Here is a 20,232-nt window from a genome sequence, read left to right on the forward strand (position 1 = left end):
TGGGTGGTAAGAGGTTTGGTTTTAGGCATGCTGAATTTGGGTTAAAGAACTGGATTTAGAATCTGAGCTTCAAGGAAGCGGTTTGGCCAGAGGAATTAATTTGGGAGTTAACCCCATCCAGGTGGTAACTGATGCTATGGGATGGGATCAGAGAACGGATTTGTGAAATAAGAGCAGTGGGCTGGGGCCAGAATCTTGGGAATAATTTATTTTTAGTAAAAGTTAAGGAGGAAAGGCTCAAAAAGGAGAGCAGATAGAATGGGGATGAGGAGAAACAATCAGTCATGGAAATGCCAAAGAACCCTACTACAATATCTAGAAGGAGAGATGACCACAAGTGTCAAATCAGCAAGGGCATCCCATGAAAAAGGATTATTAAAAGAACTATTCAGCATCTGAAAATTTCTGCAAAAGTAATTTCAATGATGTTGTAGGGCCAGAAGCCAGTTTATGGTTGCCTGAAGACTGATTTGAAGTAATTGGAAAAGTAGAGGAAAAGGGCCTATTAAATAAAATGGTAAGATTTTTAAGAGTTGCTCATAAGAATAGAAACAGAGTGTGCAAATTCCAAACCAATAAAGAGGAAAACACTGGAATAACAAAATTCAAAGAATAGCTACCGTCTGCCTTCCTCCAAGAAAAAGATGAGGTAAGAACAAAAAATTTTTAAAAGCACTGAAAAATGGAACAATTAGAATTAAAAGCAGTGTTGTTTGAAACAAATTAAATGCATAACTTAAAAATATCAATGGAATAAATACAGTTAAAGTATCAAGATTGTCAGATGGACCTTTAAAATCCACTCCTGGGTCAAGGATGTGTGTAGTTCAGTGGTAAAATCCACTCCTGCCATCTCAGACCTTCCTTCTAAGATCACCTCTTCACCTGAAGTTCCGTCTACCCTTTGAAAGTTGCTTTAGTAAGTTGCTTAGTTTCCTGCCTGAAACATAAGCACAGGAAAATGTTTAAATGAATGAGATGAGCAAAATCAGGCAAACATTAATCTAAAGTAAACAGGGATCATTCATATCTAAATCACCATTTATAAATGCAAATAAACTTTAAGACAGAAAGCTTTATTAGAAACAGGATCAATAATTAAAAGAAAATAGAGGAATTCTGAACAAATAAGCATTTTTAAAGTCTCAAAATAAAAAAAGCAAAAATTTGTAGAACTTCAGGGATACATGAAGGATGAATACAAAATGTCCAGAAGGCGCTTTTGGTGAAAACTGATAAGCTGATTCTAAAATCTATGTGGAGGGCTGGGGTTGTGGCTCAGATGTGGAGCACTCGTCTAGCATGGTGAGGCACTGGGTTTGATCCTCAGTACCACATAAAGTAAATAAAGACATTGTTTCCACCTATAAGTAAAAAATAAATACTTTTGAAAAATAAAATATATGTGGAAAAGCAAGGAATCTAGAACAGTCATGACAATCTTGGAAAAACAAGCCAGGCGTGGTGGCACAGATCTGTAATTCCAGCCACTTGGGAGGCTGAGGCAAGAGAATCACAAGATCAAGGCCAGCCTGGGTGACTTAGTGAGATCCTGTCTCAAAATAAAAAATAAAAATGGCTGGAGATGTGGCTCAGTGGTTAAGCACCTCTGGGTTCAAACCTGGTACCAAAAGAAAGAAAGAAAAGAAAAAGAAATCCAAAAGGAATTCAGGGGACAAATTACCAAATATATCATCCTTTTTCCAGTTTATCCCTGGCAAGATTCTGAAGACATTTCTTTGTCACAAAAATACTATACTCATTAAGACATAATTTAGTAGGTGTTTTCTGTAGGTTAAGAATGCTGAAGTTTACTTCTTATTTTCAGTGGAATTGTGATGTTTCCAATAATAGCTTTTAACAATGATCCACCTTCAATTTATGGTATTCAGAATGGATATTGAGATCTTTGGAGGTAAGTAATTGGGGATAGAGTTCCAGATAAATGGATATCACCAAAGACCTACCTGATCTATGTAACTAAAATTTCTCAGATTTGCAGACAGATGTTATCAAGGTAGGAATACAGCCTTGCAGTCTATTGCTGCGTCAGAGCTAGTTGATGGATTCAGAGCCTACTGAATAAAGGTGGCCAGGTATCCTGACGGGGGCTTACTCCTAGTCTTCTCCAGAGGGACCCATTACCATTTTATCTAGATAACTGCAGGGTAAACTACACAAACATTTGTGAAATAAATGGACACAAGCTCTTAGCTCTTACCAGTTCCTGGATACCTATAATGTCATTGTCCATTTATCAAATGGGATCATATGGGACCAGGTAATGATGGAGTTTTGGCCTAAATCAGGCTCAACATTGGCTGAGTTGAACTTTTAACCTCTCTGACAGTACTTCTCCACATTCCTGAGTGTCTAGTTGGAAATTATACCCTTAGTAAGTGATAGAATCCCCCACTGGTTTGCTCACCTATGAAGTAAGGACTGTGAAGAAAGAAATAGAGAAGCAGAAGTTTCTGGAGCTCTTCCTCAACAGAAAAAAAAAAAAGCTCATTATAGCACTCCACCTCTGGGAAAGTTGCAGAGATTGAAAGACATATGTGCAGATGCAGTAGTGATGATTGCTATCACATGTCCATTTAATTTGTTGGGCTAGCTGATGCTGAAGATGGGAGGGTTTGGGAGAACGACCATTAGCTTTATCAGGTGGGGATATCCATTGCAGTTTCTGTACCAGAAATCATTTCCTTTTGAATTGAATCAGGATAGTGGCTGACACCTGATATGTATCTACTATATATCTATATATCTACTAACATGACAGTTTGGGAGGGGAGCAAAAAATATCAGAGACAGTTATCTCCTACATGGTAGGAGAGCAGTATGAGTTTACCATTCCATTTGGGGAGTATGTAACTCTTAAATCTATGCCACCATTTGTCTATGGGGGCTTTGACTACCACTATGAGATATTGTATTTTCCAAAGATGACACCAACATATATCCCATTCCTCACACTTGTCTTAATGATGTGACATTGCTACTCTTCCTTTGGAATCTGGGATCTATTTTCTCTCCTTTTGAACATGAGTGGACTTTTAGTACTACCTTGACAGCTGCTATGACCTGACACTAAGGCAAGGATATAAAAAGGCAATATGGCTTCTTCCTGCCTCTCTCTTGGATTTCTTGAACTTTCAGTCAATTCCTCACATTTTGAGGAAGCCCAGGCCACACAGAAGGGTCATTTTGTGTATTCTGGCTAATAGACCCAGCAAAGCCCTGTACGTGGTAGTGAATATGACTTCAGATGATTGCAGCTCTTTGCCTTCAAGCCTTCCAGGTAGGCCCCCAACATCATGGAGCAAGGACGTGTGGTCTGCACTGTGCCCTGCCAAATTCTTGACTCATGGAAACTGAGAGAGAATAAGTGATCAATGAAACCAGAATTAGGTAGGCAGTCGGTATAGAGAGGTGAATCGAGTCAGATCAGATCAAGGAGGCCCATTTGAGTGAGTCTGGGAAGATGGGAAGTTGGAGACTTCCCTGCCCCCCACCCCCAGGAATTGAAATATCATCAGAGCCCTTCTTCCTCCCTATCAATTAACCTGCCCCTGCTCCAACCTATTGCTAAGGTAACCTGTCCCAGGAATTGCCCTTTCCTACATTGAATTGTAAAAGTTGTTAATAAATATGTCCTGGGCTGCTTCATCCTGTCCTTCCTGCTTCAGCCCACCTGTTTCCTAGCGTTTGGTCATCCCACTGAGCAGTTCCTGAGCCTAGTCACGTAAGCAGGAAGGAGAGAGATGAGGGGAAGAGAGCAGGAGAACAAAGGAAGCCTAAGACATATAAAAAGGCTTTTTGGGATACCTTGCTTATTGGGATACCAGGATACCAGCTATGGCTCCCTTCTCCCTCCTGGGAGAAGTCTATGTTGCCCCTTTTTAAATAAACCCTGCTTTATATGCTTGCCTCTGCGTGCTTCTCTAATGTTATACTTCGAAAAGTGGGGAAGCAGGACTCACCACCGGTAACTGGCGGTATCCTTACTGTTGTTTTAATCAGGAAGTAATGGACATTACTATTATGTAATCTCTAAAGACTATAGTCATTATAAGGACTACAAGCTCATTATATGAATTATTGGACGTACGTTGGGATAACCTTAAAGTTAGGAACAAATTGCTGAAATTTTTAACCTATTAAAAAAGAAGTACAGTACTTCTTCTCTATGGATTTGTGATGCCCATGGATCATATTTCAATGTGTTGTCTAAATCAATTTTAGGGATTGAAGAAAAAATGAGGAACAAGAGACGGGTAAGCAAGAAATAAAAGACAGAGACCAGGCAGAGTACACATGACAGTTTATTTGTCAGAGCTGACGAATAAGGCCATCTCTATAGTGGAACGAGGCAAAACAGGCTTGGGTTCTGGGACCTTTATAGGGCAGGCTCAGGGATCAGAGCCGGGCAGGTTCTAATATAGGCCATTAGGGGTTGGGTTGGTGTGAGGATGTGGTGAGCCTTTCTCAGAAATACCCTTTGGAGGGAAAGCAAAACTTTTCCCTTAAAATGGCGGCTGTCACTTAAGATGGCCATCCAAATGCCAAGCAAGGACCTTATAGGGATAATCTGAAAATCCACCTGCTTCAAGTGTAGCTCAGAATGAGGGAAGAGTCTTCTTCTTCAGGCTACAGGCAGCTCTGCCTTCAGCCTATGAATCAATAGATCAATAGCAGATTTAGACACTGTATGGAGAATCTTTCGAGATAAAAGGCAAGATGGGCTGGGGATGTAGCTCAAGCGGTAGCGAGCTCGCCTGGCATGCGTGCGGCCGGGGTTCGATCCTCAGCACCACATACAAACGAAGATGTTGTGTCCGCTGAGAACTAAGAAAAAATAAATAAATGTTAAAATTCTCTCTCTCTCTCTCTGTCCCCCTCTCTCTCTCACTCTCTCTTTAAAAAAAAAAAGAGATAAAAGGCAAGAAACACAAAAGAGGCAACTGATTTTTTAAAAAAATATGTTTTTACTTTTCTTTTTTCAATATATTTATGTTGTTTACTTATTTTTATGTGGTGCTGAGGATCATACCCAGTGCCTCACATATGTGAGGCAAGCACTCTGCCACTGAACTACAAAAATTGAAGTGTTGCCTTTGGCAAATAATTACTTCCCTACTTGATCCCCAGATCATGAGAACATTGTTGAACAGATAATGAGAACATTGTTGTCCTAGAATCAGAGCTTCCCACAATGAACTGGGTAGTGACTTGTCTGGTTCATGTCCTTGAAGGGGGATCTCCAATGTAAGTGCTATAGTTTGGATCTTAAGTGCTTCCAGAGTCTATATGTTAAAGGATTGGTCCTTGGAGTGACACTATTGGTGGGCATGCCCTCAAAGGGGATTAGGAGACCCTAGCCCCTTCCTTCCAACTAATTGTGGACTGGAACCTCCAAAACTATGTTCCCAAATAAACCTTTTCTCTTTATAAGTTGATCGTCTCAAGTATTTGTTATAGTGATAGAAAGCTGACTAATGCAGTTTAAGATCTTTTCTTTAAGGCCAACTGGAGTCACTGGAAAAGTTTCTTCAGATTTATTGTCCAGAGAGTATAGACTTGGATAGGAGCTTTCTGGGAAGGAAGTTTGGAGACTTCATGGGAAGTGGTGAATGAATCATTGCTTTGAACTGCCAAAGACACAGGTGATACCTCCCTTGGGAATTTCCTGGTGGGAAGCTGCCAGTCGAAAACTGCCCAGTGGATGGTGACACCTTGCTCAAGGGTGCATCTGTGCTAGCTGCAGAATTTATTAGTTTATAGTCGAGTTCAAACACCAGCTGCCCAAACTAGAGAGTTATGGGTGCAAGCTGATAAGCTCTAATGGGGCTGTTTTACCCACAACTTTGGTTTCATTTATCTCAAGGAAGCTTTCTCACAATAAAACCTTTTGATATTTAAACCTATATAATAGACATGCTGAGCCCCCGCATGGTCAGTCTTCCTCCACCAAAGGCAGGCTGAACCACCGTGTCCCACTTTTTCTATTTTTGTGTCTGTTTTTTCCAATCCCCTTGGAAACTGAGTAAATATCATGCCAGTTTCGACAAGACATATGTTGAATGTGTAAATTTTCATTTATCCCTACCCCAATGTCATCTTCTATATTCAGTGCAGTACTGCCGATGTCTTGGGGGGCACCAGAATCAGGAGGCACCACAGCTTTGTAGGTTCAAACAGCAATTCTTTATTCCGGATCTCACACCAGCTTCCACACACGTTCAGGGGCAGTCTCGTTCTCCCTCACAATTCACCTACTCCACGAGGCTTTTTCCAAATCCCGTTTTAATCTCACGAGAACTCAACAGGAACAAGCAGCAGGAACACCCTAATCCCAGCAGCCATAATCTTCAACCTCAACTTCCCTAAAACCCATATTCTTAAACCGGGAAACGCCTTAAACCGGGAACACCCTAAACCCAAGGACCGGGATACTTCCTCAAACCTGCAGGATACTTCCTCAAACCTGGATCCACCCTCGATCACCTTGAGCAGGGTCATCTTACTAAAGCATACATGCAATGTCCCATCGAATGTCCTCTAAGCAGCATGGGGTACGCTGGCAAGGAGATTTTGATGCGTCATACCTACTTGGTAATGGCCCTCAGCACAGTACCTTGTCCTCAACTGTGCCTGGTGTCCTTCAAGTTCCAAGACCTCGTTGAGACAGCTCTTCCAGCCTATTGCAGAGGTCAACGTCACTTGACTGTTGAGTGTTATAGAGATGCTGGGAAACTAACTGCTGCTTTAATAGATTTGCCCCCCAAATTCTATTTTTCTTTTTAATATTTATTTTTTAGTTGTAGTTGGACACAATACCTTTGTTTTATTTATTTATTTTTACGTGGTGCTGAGGATCGAACCCAGGGCATCACAGATGCTACCCAAGCATTCTACTGCTGAGCCACAACCCCAGTCCCCCCAAATTCTATTTTTAGCATCACTTTCCCTACCATTTTCAATGGTACCCCAGGCAGCTAATCTCTTTGTTTTTCTGGATTTTAAGCTTTTTATTTATTTTATATATTTTTTGAGTCATACATGACAGCAGAATGCATTTTGATATATAATACATACATGGAATGTACATACATCAATCATATTGTCTATTGTATTCTGCTGCCCTTCCTATCCCTTCTACTCCTTCCCTCCTCTCCCATCCTTTCTCTCTATCCAATCTAATGTCACACTTTTTTTTTTCTCATCACAACATCATATAGGTAGTCTGTATAGCAATGAGGTTCTCCTTCCATCTTTCATGCAACTCCCCTTCTCCCTTTTTCCCTCTCACCTCTCTTCCCTATTTAGTGGTAGTCTTCTTCTCATGCTCTTCCTCCCTATCCCATTTTGAGTCACCCCCCTTAGATCAGAGAAGACAATCGGCATTTGTTTTTTAGGGATTGGCTAACTTCACTTAGCATAATCTGCTCTAATGCCATCCATTTGCCTGCAAATGCCATGATCTTGTTATTTTTTAGTGCTGAGTAATATTCCATTGTGTATAAATGCCACATTTTTTTAATCCATTCATCTATTGAAGGGCATCTAGGTTGGTTCCACATTCTAGCTATTGTGAATTGTGCTGCTATAAACACTGACGTGGCTGTGTCCCTGTAGTATGCTCCTTTTAGGTCTTTTGGGTATAGTCTGAGAAGGAAAATAGCTGGGTCAAATGGTGGTTACATTCCCAGTTTTCCAAGGAATCTCCATATTGCTTTCCAAATTGGCTGCACCAGTTTGCAGTCCCACCAGCAATGTATGAGTGTACCTTTTTCCCCACATCCTCGCCAGCACTTATTGTTGTTTGACTTCATAATGGCTGCCATTCTTATTGGAGTGAGATGGTATCTTAGAGTAGTTTTAATTTGCATTTCTCTGATTGCTAGAGATGGTGAGCATTTTTTCATGTATTTGTTTCTACCATGCGGCCTGCGCAGTGGTTTCATTAATGAGGTTCTAGGCATAAAGTTAGTTAGACGAGATCGAAAGAAAAACTCAATTACCTTAATTCTATTGCTAGGTCCGAGACGGCTCCCCTCTCTGGTTCGCTCCTCTAGCCGCCCAGCAGGGCAGCAAGGATTACTCTGGGCTAGCAGGAAAGAGAGAGAGAGCACGCCGGGGAGTAGCCTTTTATTAGGGAACCAGAGATTCAGGGGAGAATTCCATCCAATGAAGGTTGAGGGGGGGCTGCACTCCAAGGTCAGGGTCAGCGATTGGGTCCCCGGGGTCAGTGGTCAGGCACACCCCCACACGGATGGGCTCTCTCATCAGGAAAGGGCCGGGAAAAACTTCAACTTATGCCAAAGTGCCTCAGACCCTCAACGGGAGGCACCCGATCACGTGTGAGAATGGCTCCCCACATTTGTTGATTGATTGTATATCCTCTTCTGAGAAATTTCTGTTAAGTCCTTGGCCCATTTGTTGATTGGGTTATTTGCTTTTTTGATGTTTAACTTTTTGAGTTCTTTGTATACTCTAGAGATTAGAGCTCTGTCTGATGTTTGAGGGGTAAAACTTTGTTCCCAGGATGTAGGCTCCCTATTCATTTCACATATTATTTCTCTTGCTGAGAAAAAACTTTTTAGTTTGAATTCGTCCCATTTGTTGATTCTTGGTTTTAACTCTTGTGCTATAGGTGTCTTATTAAGAAATTTGGGGCCTTCCCCCACGTGATGAAGATTAGGGCCAACTTTATCTTCTATTAGATGCAGAGTCTCTGGTCTGATTTCTAGCTCCTTGATCCGTTTTGAGTTGACTTTTATGCATGGTGAGAGAAAGGGATTCAATTTCATTTTATTGCATATGGATTTCCAGTTCTCCCAGCAGTATTTGTTGAAGATGCTATCTTTTCTCCATTGCATGGTTTTAGCACCTTTGTCTAATATAAGGTAGTTGTAATTTTTGGATTTGTCTCTGTGTCCTCTATTCTGTACCATTGGTCTACCAGCCTGTTTTGGTGCCAGTACCATGCTATTTTTGTTACTATTGCTCTATAGTATAGTTTAAAATCTGGAATCACAATACCACCAATTTCACTCTTCCTGCTTAGAATTACTTTAGCTATTCTGGGTCTCTTATTTTTCCAGATGAATTTCATGATTGCTTTTTCTATTTCTGCAAGGAATGTCATTGGGATTTTGATGGGAATTGCATTGAATCTGTAAAGTGCTTTTGGTAATATGGCCATCTTAATAATATTAATTCTACCAATCCATGAGCAAGGTAAATCCTTCCATCTTCTAAGGTCTTCTTCTATTTCTTTCTTCAGGGTTCTGTAGTTTTCATTGTATAGATATTTCACCTCTTTTGTTAAGTTGATTCCCAGGTATTTTATTTTTTTTTGAGAATATTGTGAATGGAGTAGTTGTCCTCATTTCCATTTCAGAGAATTTGTCACTGATATACAGGAATGCCTTTGATTTATTGGTATTGATTTTATATCCTGCCACTTTGCTGAATTCATTTACTAGTTCTAGAAGTTTCTTGGTTGAACTTTTTGGGTCTGCTAGGTATAGGATCATGTCATCGGCAAATAGTGCTAATTTAAGTTCTTCTTTTCCTATATTTATGCCTTTAATTTCTTTCGTCTAATTGCTCTGGCCAGTGTTTCAAGAACTATGTTGAATAGAAGTGGTGAGAGAGAGCATCCCTGTCTTGTTCCAGATTTTAAAGGGAATACCTTCAATTTTTCTCCATTTAGAATGATGCTGGCCTGAGGCTTAGTGTATATAGCTTTTACCATGTTGAGGTAATTTCCTGTTATCCCTAATTTTTCTAGAGTTCGAACATAAAGGGATGCTGTATTTTGTCAAATGCTTTTTAAGCATCTATCGAGATGATCATATGGTTCTTATCTTTAAGTCTATTGATGTGGTGAATAACGATTATTGATTTCCGTATATTGAACCAGCCTTGCATCCCAGGGATGAATCCCACTTGGTCATGGTGCACGATCTTTTTGATATGTTTTTGTATCTGATTTGCCAGAATTTTATTGAGGATTTTTGCATCTATATTCATTAAGGATATTGGTCTGAGATTTTCTTTCTTTGAAGTGTCTTTATCTGGTTTTGGAATCAGGGAGATGTTGGCCTCATAGAATGAATTTGGAAGCTCTCCCTCTTTTTCTATCTCCTGAAATAGATTGAAGAGTATTGGTATTAGTTCTTCTTTAAAGTTCTTGTAAAACTCTGCTGTATATCTGTCCGGTCCTGGGCTTTTCTTGGTTGGTAGTCTTTTGATGGCTTCTTCTATTTCCTCACTTGATATTGGTCTGTTTAGGTTGTTTATATCATCTTGACTCAATCTGGGTAGCTCATATGCCTTAAGGAATTTATCGATGCCTTCACTATCCTCTATTTTATTAGAGTATAGGATTTCAAAATAATTTCTAATTATCTTCTGTATTTCTGAAGTGTCTGTTGTGATGTTGCCTTTTTCAACCTGTAAGTAGTAATTTGGGTTCTCTCTCTTCTTCTCTTTGTTAGCGTGGCTAGTGGTCTATCAATCTTATTTATTTTTTCAAAGAACCAACTTTTAGTTTTGTTAATTTTTTTGATTGTTTCTTTTGTTTCAATTTCATTGATTTCAGCTCTAATTTTGATTATTTCTTGCCTTCTACTGTATTTGCTGCTGATTTGTTCTTCTTTTTCTAAGGCTTCGAGGTGTAGTGTGAGGTCATTTATTTGTTGGCTTTTCCTTCTTTTAAGGAATGAACTCCATGAAATGAATTTTCCTCTTAGTACTGCTTTCATAGTGTCCCAGAGATTTCGATATGTTGTGTCCGAGTTTTCATTTACCTCTAAGAATTTTTAAATTTCCTCTTTTATGTCTTCTGTAACCCTTTGTTCACTCAGTAGCATATTGTTTATTCTCCATGTGATGAAGGGTTTTTTTCTTTCTTATTTTATTATTGATTTCCAATTTCATTTCATTATGATCAGATAAAATGCATGGTAGTATCTCTACTCCTTTGTATTTGCTAAGATGTGCCCTATGACATAATATATGGTCTATTTTTTAGAAGGATCCATGTGCTGCTGAGAAGAAAATGTATCCGCTTGATGTTGGGTGGTATATTCTGTATATATCAATTAAGTCTAAGTTATTAATTGTATTACTGAGCTCTATGGTTTCTTTATTCAACTTTTGTTTGGAAGATCTGTCCAGTGGTGACAGAGTTGTGTTAAAATCTCCCATGATTATTGTGTTGTGGTCTATTTGACTCTTGACCTTGAGAAGAGTTTGTTTAATTGTTGAGAGCCACAGCTAAAGGGGCCCCAGCAAACTTCCAGCTGCCAGCAAACTTCCAGCTGCCGGCTGATGATTGGCTCACAGCAGCCCCAGCAACATATAGCTGATTGGCTCCTCTGCGGTGATGTTCATTGGGCTGTTTCCCTGCCCTTTCAGACCACGGAGCTGCTCATTGGGGGACTTCTTTGGCTCTGCCCACGCGACCCAGCCAATCGGCCTCAAGAGCAGGAGGATTGTGGGAGGTGGTGAGGTTTGTGTGGGTGAGAGGCTTGTGGAAGCCGGTGGTGGCAGTTGGGCTCTGAGGGTTTTTTCCTTTGGAGCTGTTTTGCTTGGCGTTTGTAGTTCTAAAAATAAAGTTAGATTCTTTTGACAAGTGGCTCCTGAATTGTGCCCAGCCAGACTGCGGCATTTAATGAACGTAGCTGCACCATTGTTTGGGGCATATATATTAATGATCGTTAAGTCTTATTGGTGTATGGTTTCCTTGAGAAGTATGTAGTGTCCTTGTTTATCCCTTATGATTAACTTTGGCTTGAAGTCTATTTTATTTGATACAAGTATGGACACCCCTGCTTGCTTCTGAGGTCCATATGAGTGGTATGATTTTTCTCAACCTTTCACCTTCAGTCTGTGTATGTCTTTTCCTATCAGATGAGTCTCCTGTAGGCAGCATATTGTTGGATCTTTTTTTAATCCAATCTACTAGCCTATGTCTTTTGATTGGTGCATTTAAGCCATTAACATTTAGGGTTACTATTGAGATATGGTTTGTACTTCCAGCCGTATTTGGTGATTTATTTTACTTAACATGATTTGTTTTTCCTCTTTGATTAGTTTTTCCTTTACTGTACTACCTCCTGCTGTTGGTTTTTATTGTTATTTTTCATTTCCTCTTCCTGTAATGTTTTGCCAAGGATGTTTTGAAGAGCTGGTTTTCTAGCTGCAAATTCTTTTAACTTTTGTTTATCGTGGAAGATTTTTATTTCATCTTCAATCCTGAAGCTTAATTTCGCTGGATACATGATTCTTGGTTGGAACCCTTTTTCTTTCAGCATTTGAAATATGTTGTTCCAGGATCTTCTAGCTTTCAGAGTCTGTGTTGAAAGATCAGCCGTTATCCTGATTGGTTTACCCCTAAATGTAATCTGCTTCCTCTCTCTTATGGCTTTTAAGATTCTCTCCTTATTCTGTATGTTGGGCATCTTCATTATTATGTGTCTTGGTATGGATCTCTTATGATTTTGTACATTCAGCGTCCTGTAGGCTTCTAGTATTTGGATTTCTTTTTCATTCTTTAAGTCTGGGAAGTTTTCTAGTATTATTTCATTGAACAGATTGCTCATTCCTTTGGTTTAGACTTCTATACCCTCTTGTATCCCAATAACTCTTAAGTTTGGTCTCTTTATGTTATCCCATAATTCTTGGATGTTCTGCTCATGATTTCTTAACATTCTCGCTGAGCTGTCTATGTTCTTTTCAAGTTGAAAAACTCTGTCTTCGTTGTCTGATGTTCTATCTTCTAAATGTTCTACTCTGCTGGTAATACTCTCATTTGAGTTTTTAATTTGGTTTATTGTTTCCTGCATTTCCAGGATTTCTGTTTATATATATATATATATATATATATATATATATATATATATATATATATTTATATATCCGCTATCTCCCTGTAGAGTTCATCTTTTGCTTCTTAGATTTGTTTATGTAATTCATTGTCGAAGTGATCTTTTATTGTCTGAATTTGCTGTCTAATGTCTTCCTTGAGACTCCAGATCATCTGAAGCATGTATATCCTGAACTCTTTATCTGACATTCCATCAGCTGCAGATATTACCTTTTCTAATGTTGAATTGACCTGCATTGTTTATGGTCCTTTCTTTCCTTGTCTTTTCATACTTCTCATGTTTCTTTATAACTTTATGAAACTGATGTGTTAATGGTTTTCCCCTTATATATTTATATTGTACTTGTATAGCTTCAAAATCCCTTTTTTTGCAGAGAAAGACAATGTTAACAGTTCCCAATATCAACAGTACATCATCTAAGCACAAGTTTTTATTATTAATACATTTATAGTTAGAATCTAAGTCTATAAATATTGGTTTCAATTATTATTTAAAAATATAGTCATTAGTTTTATAAAAGGCATACCATATCTGGTGGCATATAGAAAACTGAATTTCAGATAAAGGATGTTATACATAGAGGGAAAGGAGTGAGGGTATGAGGTTAAACTAAGTTAGCAACTTTGGAGAACTCTAACCAGTAGATTGGTAATTTATGGAAGAATGTATAGATTCAACCTCCTATCTGTATTTAGATAGTTACCCTATATATAGATAGTGAAAGTTAGGGGGTTGAAAATAGGATAGAGGGAATAAGAATGAAGAAAAGAAAAAAAAATAACAAGGAAGAAAAGAGAAAAAAGAGAGAAGGAGAAAGAAAGTAAGAAAGAAATAAGGAAAAAAATTGGGGGGAAGGTGGGGCATATGCAATTCCTCTATATTATATTATTTTGGTGATTCGGTTGTTCATGCCCAGTTCTTGGTTTCACATATGTTGAGGTTGTGAAAGAGAGAGAAGAAAAGAGAGAAAGAAAAAAAAAGTCTCTCAGAACTCTGTTTTCCTTTCTTCCAGGAGGTGGCGTTGTCTATTCCTAGCTTGAGCCTCTGTGTTCAGGGTGGTAGATATAGCCTGTGTGAAAGGACATGAGCTTCCACCTGCATCCTCCCTACTCTACTCTCTCATGTGGAAACCATGTGCCTGTACAGTTGTTGTTTTGCGTTGATAGCTACACCCCCCAAAAGCTTGTGGGAAATATTTTGAGTTATCGCAGCTAAGGGTGGGGGAGTTGGAAACCAGGTACCTGGATTAGTCACAGAACCGTGCTAGTAGCCACGCCCCCTTTGATGGGTTTTAAGGGTTGATGGGCTTCCTCCAGACTAGTGCGTAGGGCCGGGCCGGGCTTCCTCCTCGGGTCTGGTCTGGCTTGGCGCAGGGGTTCCTCCTCTGTTCTGTTTTTCTGGATTATGCAAGGGAAATTGGGTTGTTTCTTGGCCATTTCTAAGGTTCCTCTGTGATTCAGTCTTTCAAGACTCATAAGTCTGTCACCGACCTATTCACTTGTTCTCTAGTTTCTAAAAATTTGCTGTCACTTTTCTTCTGTTTCATTCAAATTATCCCTGTGGGCTTATGCCTGTGTATAAAGACCCTGGATGATTGTTCTAGAGAGCTCAAGAGAAGAGAGATGAACTTCAGTCCACCCTTGTATGTTAGTGAAGGTTGTTGCCTGGAAGAGAAAGAAGAAGTCCAGCAAAATTCTGGATTTTTCAAGTGATGGGAAGATGATCTGGAAGCCAAAAGAATTCATTAGAAGCAGAAGCTCAGAACCAGGGGTGACTATGACTCTGAAAGACAGTCTTAGCCATTTTGTATGTATCCTTTTGACTATTTAACTGAAGTGTGTCCTACATATGGGAAAGTACATAGATTGTAAATGTCTGTCTTTATGAATTGTCTATGTATTTATTTTTAAATTTATATTAGAAGAAATATAACAGGTACATTAAATATGACATTTGAAGGATATTTTTGCTTGGGATAGGATGGTATAGGCTGGTCAGACAAGATATCTAACCCTCATAGGGACTGCATGACTTACAGACTCCTGTTCACACATTCAGTGACTGTCTGATTTAGATTATACCAGAAGCAGATCCTGAGACAAAGAATGAAATGCAGATAGTTTATTTGGGGAACACAGGAAATTCCAGTAAAAATGAAAAATAAAAGAATCAGAGAAGGGCATATTACTAAGTTAGCTAACTTTATTTTTTGAAAAATAAGTGAGGGCTGGGGATATAACTCCATTGGTAGAGTGCTTCCCTTGAATGCTCAAAGCCCTGGGTTCAAACCCCAGCACCACCACCCCCCAAAAAAAGGAAGAAAAATAAGTGACATCAAGTAAAGTATCTCTTCCCCTTTTAAACTGAGAAACAGTCATCTCACTTAGAAAGTTTTTTTCAGATATTTATTTTTGTTCATTGATTGTATTTATTATTACTTTTTCTCATAATCTTATTTCAAATTTGAATTTCTTGGATGTAATATTTAGTTGTTTTTTATGGCATTTAATGCTTTCCTGTTTAGAGTAGACAAATGTCCTCTTTTGAGTACATTTATTAAATGAAAAAAGAAGCTGAGAGCTTCAATCTAATTCAGCCAACACCATTTAGCATAAGTCCCCAGTTCAAGCTCAGTATTATGAGATAATTATTTGCTTTGTGCATGTTAACAACTTAGTAAGTATTTTTCTTAATATGTATATTTGTGTGTATATATATATGCCTGTATGTACATTATCTAATATGTATCTATGTATGCATGTATGTATATGTGGGTCAGTAAATATATTCTTTAATTATATGTATGTACGTATGTATATTGCTTTGGGAAAGCAATCTGTAACATATCATAAAATTTTAAATGTATGCATCTTTTGACAAAGCAATCCCACTCCTGAGAATATATCCCTTGGAAACTAAAGCAATGTTTCAAAGGATAATAGTACAAAGATGGTTATTATAGAACTGTTTCTTCTGGCAGAAAATAAGAAAGTAAATATCCATCAGTAAGGGAATTACTAAGGATTTAAATAGGATCAATAAGAGCTACACCATCAGTTGGCAGGATTTCCATAAGACTTTTTTTTTTAGTTTAAATTTCTGATACATAAAGATTATACATATTAATGAGGTAATGTGACATTTGGATACCTGTATATAGTATAATGTTTAAATTAGTTTCCATCAAATAATTTTTTTGGGGGGGTAGTAGGGACTGAACCCAGGGGTGTTTTACCACTGAGCTACATCCTCAACCCTTTTTATTTTTTATTTTGAGACAAGATCTTGCTAAGTTGCTGAGGCTTGCCTCAAACTTCTGGACCTCCTGCTTCAATCTCCCAAATTTCATGCCTGGCTCCAATATATATAATTTAAATTCCCCTATTTCTTTTCTTTTCTTTTTTTAGTTGTTGATGGACCTTGATTTTTTAAAATTTATTTATATGTAGAGCTGAAGATCAAACCCAGGGCCTTACACATTTGAGGCAAGCGCTCTACCACTGAGCCACAACCCCAGCCCTCCATGAAATATTTTTAAGTGAGAAAACTAGAGCTCTTGCCTAGAGATTAAACCTTGTGAACTTCCAGATATTTGATCAGTTTTGATATACAAAAATTGCAATTTTATATGACTCATTAAAACTTAACCCCAGTGGTGTATAAAAATATACTCTGTGCATTCTCAATTGGAATAACTGTCATACTTCTCATTTTTGCCATTTGGGAACAATGTAGTACCTTATTATTATTTTTAATTTGCATGTTTGACTATCTTTTCTTTTGCTTGGTGACCATTTGCATTTCTGTTCCATGCATTATCTAATTATATCATTTGCCTCTTTTCCACTCAAGTAATTTTTTTCTCCCCTTTATCCCTTTCCCCTTTAACATAGCTAAAGCTGACCTGAGATTAGTAGTCAATGACTATGAGTGTCCCAGCATTATTAGTACTGGATTTTTCAGTTTAATTACTATTTTATATGTCTTAAAAATTACAGGGTGATTTAGTTTTGCAGTGAAAAATTATCATCATGTACATAATAAGTCACAAAGCAATACAGCCTGACACGTGATAAAAATCTGTGCCTCAAAAATATCCAAAATAACTCTTTCATTAAGTATAAAATAAAAATCTAATTATAAAAAGCATTATGTGTTAATTTAAGCATTTTTCTTTATTAATGGTACAGAAAATAATGGTGTATCTTAAAATAAATGTTGGTTTAGATTCATACAGATATAGATTTTTTGTCATTGGCTTACAATTTTTTCCAGATGCATCATCTGTATAGTAAATTTTTTTAGGCATCTTTTTGCCTACAAAGACTTTACTTTTTTTTTTTACTTTACATTCTTATATAGTCAAATACAGTCACTAGGTTGTCAGACTTTCTTTTTGTATCTAAAAGCATCTCACCCACTGTTAGATTATATATGTTCTCTTTCAGATTTACAAAAGATTTTTGTTCCATTTTTGCATATGAGGATTTGATCCAACTGGAATTATTTCTGAATATGATTGAAGATGGTGACTCACTTTTGTTTTCTTCCAGATTGAGAAATACTAAAATTCTGTGACCTTTGGTTATTAAACAGTTTCTTACTGAATTGAACTGCCATTTCTGTTAGTAAATTCTCACATATAATCATATCTATTTTTGGATTCCTTAGTGTGTTCCATTAGTTGGTCATTACTCTTACCAGATATAGAGGCTGTTTAGTATGTTGTAATATCTGGTATGGCAAGTCCCATACCACTATTTTTTAAAATATTTTTATCTTTTTAGTTATAGTTGGACACAATACCTTTATTTCACTTATTTTATTTTATTTTTTATGTGGTGCTGAGGATCAAACCCAGGGTCTTGCAAGGGCGAGGCGAGAGCTTTACCGCTGAGCCAAAAACCCAGCCCCATCCCATACCACTATTTTTCCCTTTCCTTTCCTTTTCTTGTCTCTTCTTGGATCCTTATTCTTTTTTTTTTTTTTTTTTTTTTTTTTTGTACTGGTACTGGTATTGAACTCACTTGAGCTTCTCAAGATGCTGGGACTACAGGCCTGTACTACCATTCCTGGCTTTATTCTTGCTATAAATTTTAAGATTTTTTTAAAAATTCAATTTCAAAATCAAAATAAAACACTGTTGGGGGGCTGGGGATGTGGCTCAAGCGGTGGCCTGCTAGCCTGGCATGTGTGCGGCCTGGGTTAGATCCTCAGCACCACATACAAACAAAGATGTTGTGTCTGCCAATAACTAAAAAATAAATATTAAAAATTATCTCTCTCTCTCTCTCTCCCTCTCTCTTAAAAAAAAAATAAAAATAAAACACTGTTGGGATTCTAATAGGAATCGCAATGAAGTTTCATCAGGTCTTCCCCAAGATTGATATGTCTTTTCATTTATTCAAATCTTTGTTTTTAATAATTTTAAATTTAAAATTATATCCATCTATATTTTATTATTAAATTTATTCTAAATATTTTATAGCTTCTCACTGCTACTGAGAGTGGAATATATTCTAAGTTTTTTAAAAAATAATTATTTTATTTACTTTTATGAAGGCTAAAGATAGAACCCAGTGCCTCATACATGCTAGGCAAGCACTGTGTCACTGAGCTATACCTCTATATATACATGTAAGGTATCTACCTTATGCCAATTCTTCTATTGATTCATATAAATTTTACTTAAGACTTGGGTTTTCGTAGATATCATGTCATCAGCATGACTCTTCCAATATTTGTGCTAACTTCAATATATATATTATATATATAATTATATATATATGGCTTCCATTATATTATATATACAGCATATATAAAAGTTATATTTTTTCCTATAAAACTGGGTCTTTTGTTTTTTCAGTTCCTGGCTTTGAACCCAGGGCCTTATGTATGCCGGGCAAGTGATCCTACAACTAAGCTATCTGCCCAGCTCTTTTAAAAATTTTTTATTTTGATAAATGATTTCCCTACCAAAAAAAATTATTTTGAGGCATTACTCCATTAAGATGTCCAGGCCAAACTGAATAGCTGGAATTATAAACATGGGTCACTAGGCTCTGCTAAAACTGTGTCATTTTTTCTTAACAATTTAATAATTATCTTGACAATTACAGATATGTTAGGCTGTTTGGTAGTATTCAGAAACATCACAGTAATGGTAGTTTTCCTGGGTTTGCAATCATTGATAATTATAAAGAGTTACTTTTAATCAAACCAGTAAAGATGGCATTTATGCATCTATCACTTTCAGGATTATGGGTAAGCTCAGTATACGTCCCCCAAATAACCCCTTGCTCCTTTGTTATATGTTATATATCACTATTCTTTCCATTTTAAATCAATAATTGTTGTAGTTTTATTTATAATGTCCTGTGTGATTTTGTTGTTTATTAGCTGTTTTATTTTTCCAACATTTTATTATAAAAATATTAACACATAACAGAAAAATTGAAGGAATTTTATAATGAACATCCATGTACTATTACCTAGGTTCTGCCACTAACAATTTAAGCTGTGTTTTATTGAGTAGCAGATAGGAACATAGACTTCCTGGATCCACTATTTGTAAGCCGTATGATTTTGAACAAGTTATTTAATTTCTCCAAACCTCATTTTTCTTTTCTGTAAAGTGAGAATAATAATAGTAGTTAGGTCAAAGTGTTGTTATGATGGCTAGACAAGCTAAAATATGTAATGCACTTAGAACAAAGCCTCATAATTGTAAATACTTATGCTCACAAATTAGATGGTTTGGGCCGCTACAACAAAATACTAATTGACTATGTAGTTTAAACAATAGAAATTTATTTTCTCACAGTTTGGGGGATCAGATCAAGGTCCAGCAGGGGTAGTTTTCTAACTAGGATTCTATTCCTGAAGTCCAGACAGAGCCTGCTCCTGAAGTCCTCACATGGCCTTTCTTTCCCAGTGACCGGATAGAGAAAGGGAGTAGAGAAGAGCCTTCTGGTGTCTCTTTTTATAAGATCAGAAAAGTCATTAGATCAGTGTCCCACACTTTAATTTTATTTAATTTTAATTACTTCCATGAAGATACTATCTCTAGATAACAATCACATTGAGGGTTAGGGTTTCAACATAAATTTTGAAGGTCCACATTCAGTTCATAGCAGCTAGCAAGTCCCATAGTCTATTTTCTAAACTGTTATTTTTTGGAAGCTATTAATGGAGAAATGTACAGTATTTGGAACAATGTACAACTATTTTGTTGAGGGGAGACAATCCAGCAATAAAATAGCATTAGAGTATAATAATTTCTATGGCAAATGTCTTTTTTTTTTTTTGGTACTGGAGATTGAACTCAGAG

This window comes from Urocitellus parryii, chromosome 11 (genome assembly GCF_045843805.1).
Source record: "Urocitellus parryii isolate mUroPar1 chromosome 11, mUroPar1.hap1, whole genome shotgun sequence".
Taxonomy (NCBI): Eukaryota; Metazoa; Chordata; class Mammalia; order Rodentia; family Sciuridae; genus Urocitellus; species Urocitellus parryii.